The sequence below is a fragment of the Gavialis gangeticus genome, unplaced genomic scaffold (assembly GCF_001723915.1).
Source record: "Gavialis gangeticus isolate Ggan-Ray unplaced genomic scaffold, GavGan_comp1, whole genome shotgun sequence".
Taxonomy (NCBI): Eukaryota; Metazoa; Chordata; order Crocodylia; family Gavialidae; genus Gavialis; species Gavialis gangeticus.
The window spans coordinates 98,200,580-98,205,194 of NW_017729024.1; the positions used below are offsets into that span (position 1 = coordinate 98,200,580).

At 37.5% G+C, this 4,615-nt stretch overlaps 1 protein-coding gene across 1 annotated transcript in view; it reads right to left on the reverse strand.

Moving 5' to 3' along the window:
• The window catches only part of PCSK5 (proprotein convertase subtilisin/kexin type 5), a 461,635-nt gene that overhangs the window by 68,567 nt on the left and 388,453 nt on the right, over positions 1-4,615 (reverse strand). The window lies entirely within an intron of this gene.

Here is a 4,615-nt window from a genome sequence, read left to right on the forward strand (position 1 = left end):
CTTCTGGAAATAGAAAGCTAAACCACTGGGTAATATCTGACACTGATGGCAATAGTCTATAGGTCTCTGTACTCATTTGCTTTAATTTCTATATCTAATCTTAAACTGATTCTTATATTGGTGCTAATCCTGACAATAGCTGAGTGCAATCCTCAAAGTTAGCTTGAGTTGTACCCCAGAACGCTACCTACATTATAGGAGAAACTCATGATACATGTTTTTCTTAACTCAGTTCTTGCCCCTAAAAGCAAATTTGTTTTACATTAGCACTTTGGCATTAGACTGTTAATTTCACTTCTTCTCCTCCAGATGCCTTTCCTTTGCAATACCACTGTTCCTGACAGTGTCACAGACAGTTTGTTACAGTCCTTCCTTGAAGGCACATTTCTTTCCCATTACCTTGCATTTTGTTAGTGGAGCCACTGGTCATTCTTAGGGAGATTCCACTGATAGCTACTTAGAATACGTTATAACACACTGGATGCATCTACATGTGCCGCTATGGTGCTGTTGTTACTGTGCTGTCATTTAGTACTTCCTTTTCAAAGTACTAAAAGATGGTGCAGTACAAGCTGGTACTGCACTGTGCACACCACACAGGGTTATTTTTAGGCACTACATTGCCGTAGCGATGTGCTATAATGAAGGATCGCATTACTACAGTGACCTAGCTGCGGCATCACCAGTTTTGCCCTCAGATGCTACATCGCCATAGTGCATTGCTACAACGACATAGCATCACATATAGATGCACCCTCTGTTAGACAGGTAATGCTATTTCATCCCTTTGATATGTGGAGACTGAGGGTGAGAGAGATTAACCCAATCTAAACTATGCTGTTTACAGACAACCACGTAACTTTGATTCTACCTTGAGCTTTTTGAATACCTGTATCTTGCTTAAGTGATTTTCCTATCCCTAAAATGAAGACAACTTATACTGGCTCACAGAAATCGAGGATAAATTTTGATTCTGAAATATTAAATTTAGAATGTTTATTATTGATCACCGCCTTCCTCTAAAAGCATGCTGATGCAGGTCAGCCACGACCGTAATAGTCATTTATGAAAGGCTTAAAACTTGCATTTTATTATAAATACAAGTGAACAGAATAAACAATGCTGTAGACCTAATGTTTGACATATCATGAATTACACTAAAAAAGTAATAGTAACTGACATTATTTTTGCACTTTGTCTGTTATGTAAACACTCCATTCAGTGAATTTGTCATTATATGTGATCCTGTACTGTACCTGAGATCACATGCTTTCTTAGAAGAAATAAAAATAGGTAAGGTTTGCTGAAATTTACAGAATTTTTACATCTTTACAGAGTTTTTGCTTTGTTAGATGATTGCAATGGTGCATCCTTTCTTATGTCTTAAGGGTTAGCCTTAGATCTGATATAAACTGCCAAGTCTTCCAAGCTCAGTTTGACAGAAAAAGAATACTTCTTATATACCCTCAAGATTTCAAAAGACCATACAAAGGAACTATATCATAACACTTTTTTATGGAAATGAACAATTTGTCTTTTGTATATCTATGTTCGAAGGTATCTTCAGCTTCAACCAGGAATCATTTTTAGTGATGCACATGACATGATTGCTTTGATTCCTCTTGCCTCGGTAAATCTTTATTTAGGAAATAATTCCTATAGTCTTGTTCACTAGGAACGCCCACTATATACTAGTCCTACAATTTTTACTTAAGAAAATTGCTCAGCAGTGTTAAAGCACAGATACGCTTGAGTAAAAAGTATTAAACTCTGTATTAAAATCTCTAGAAACAAAAATCTCCACGCAGTGATGCCAAATATAATGCACAAAATGGAAAAAATTCAGTATTTTTCTAGTGGACATAAAATACCATTGTTTTGTTTTTGTGACACTCGGATTTCTTTACAGTCTTTGTTATAATCCAATTCTGGCTGGGCAGAGACACATGGCCCTGCTGTTTGCTCACATAGGTCTTTAAGTATATCCAGTTTCTGATCAGGTATAAGAAAGCTTTTCCTTCATGTAACTTAGCTGCAAGGTCAATAAGACCAGGAAAAGCAAAACAAAAGGATAGAAAAGAATCCACAGAATTTCTTTCCAGTTTGTTTTAAATCTAGAACTTAAAAAGCACACTTTACTGCAGGGACCTACTAAACCTTGGTTTTGCTTCATGCCTGCTGCTGTGTCCAGTTCAAAATCCAGTGCTGGCATTTTGAAAGAACCATATCTGTTCCCTCATCATTACACCCATCTTAACCAAAAATTGCAACTATTTTCCTCTGCTCTTTGGCCTCAGCCAAGCTACTCACTCCTTGACCTTTGTTCTGTACTGAAAATTGATTTTACATTGGCTCGACATGTATGAATTGTGTTAATCTGTGGCACTTTTGGAGCCCCTGTTTAAATCAGAAGTTTGGGGGCAGGAGTCAGAAGCCAAATGAGAAACCAGCCTAGTGGTGGATTTATACTGAGGAGACAAATGGCATTAAAGGGAGTTGCACTAGTTTAGTCCTTTCTTCTGTTTGACAGTTATCTACAAACAGCCTTGCATGCTCTTTATTCAGACTTATTGAACAAATATTTTATATGAACAAAGTTCACCATGTGCACTGTTAGCAAGTGACTTGCTATGACTACTGCTTTGAGTGGTTTTTTTCCTCCTGTCTTAATTCACTGTAATCTAAATACAGGCCAAAACTAGCACTAAACAAATGCTGGTGGGCTGGGATTGAAAGAATCTCAGGCCATAATGTGGCTGTATAACTGCTCTGCAGAAATTATCTCAGCCCAATAGAAATAGGACTATACGAGGATATGGGTAAATCTGCAGAGCAGCACATTGTCTACCCTCTACCAGACAACTTTATACCCAAGCTTGTGATTTGAATGCAGTAGGACTCCCAGATGTACAAAACCCCTAAAATGCTGCCACGGTTGCTCTGAAGCCTGTTTTTCCCTCTCACACAGTGGAACTACTCTTGTTCCTATCAGCAAAGGAACATCTGCAATGATGGAAGTGGACATTCAGGTTTAATTGTATTTGCGGTGCCTAATCAAGCACCAAGTCACATAGTGTTATTCTATAACATGAATTGGATGACTCAAAAAAGCCAGGGGGATTGAGTAAGTCACTTCTGGTGAAGTCACTTCTTCATGAATATGTCTGATTATTCATGAGGCTTTTGCTTTCTGTGGGAAAAATAACGGTATATAAAGCACGAAGACTGTGTATCAAAGTGTTTGCAGGTCCTTTTTTTTTCCCATTATTAACCTGGTACTGAATGGCATCCTACCATCCTAGCAAGAGAATGGCCTAAACCATACTGCCATAGAAATCACCCTTGAATTATCTGTTGAAAATCTGGATCAAGAGTCATCTTTAATTCTAACATATTTGGATACAGCCTCTTGAACTATAGCATGTGAAATTCTTAGCTAATTATTACCAATATAAAAAAACTGAGGGGACTCTGATTTTGCAGTAGAATACCTCCAGATTTACACCAAGTGCATTAGAGTAAAAAATAATTCTGCACATTTTTGCTTTCTTTAAACATTATGGAAATTACTTGACAGCAAATAGTTACTTTTTTGTGACGTGACTTTTGTCATCATGGCTCATTAACCCCTATTTGGACATTTACTTTGCACAAGAGCAATGTTTCATTAAGAACAAATCAGTGTGTAAGAGTGAATAGTTAAGGATCTTTGGGTAAAACTGATATCTTTTATTAGACCAACTCAAATAGTTGGAAAAATTCTTCTTTGCAAGCTTTCAGGTATAAATACCCTTCATCAGGCTGAGGAAGCATCTGCAGTTGGTGTGTGCTCTTCCTGGGTGGAATAAATAGTAAAAAAGCCAGCTAGTAAAAAAAAACATGGCTACAACCTATACCCCTGTAATAATTGAGGATGACCTTTCTGATGGGTCATCCTGTCATCATTCAGTCCTGGGTAATAGATTTTCCTGTTGTGGGCTTGTCAACAGAATTGTAATGAAGTTAGGCTTTCTTAATGTAAAGTCAGTTAAATTAAACTAAATTACAACCTATTTTTAAGATTTAAGCATCTGCTATTAAAAAGGCCAATAAAGTATGGTAATTGTCTACATTTGCATGTATATAATGCAGATTTGGGTTAACCGATGGAAATATGTTGGATGATATTTATCTACTTTAATAGATTCATAGGTTGTTAGGGGCTGGAAGGGACCTTGTAGATCATTGGGTCCAATTCCTCCGCACTAGGCAACAAAAGACAACTGGGGTAAAGTGACTCCAGCCAGGTGACTGTCCGGTCTCCTTTTGAAGATTTCTAGGGTAGGTGACTGCACCACCACTGGAGGGAGCTTATTCCACAGTCTGGACACCCTCACTGTGGAGGAGTTTTTCTTGGAATTGAGCCTGAAGCGGCCTTTCAGGCTTTTGTATCCATTTAGAATCATATTATGAAAAGGAGGGATTTCTTTAGCCTCACAGAAAATTACAAGTTTTAATAAAATTTGCAGGCGGTGGCACCCAGCACAAGTAATTTGCCCTGTGTTTACAGATATATATGAATTTACAGCTCTCCCTCCATCTCTCTTTCTCATATATATATATATATATATATATA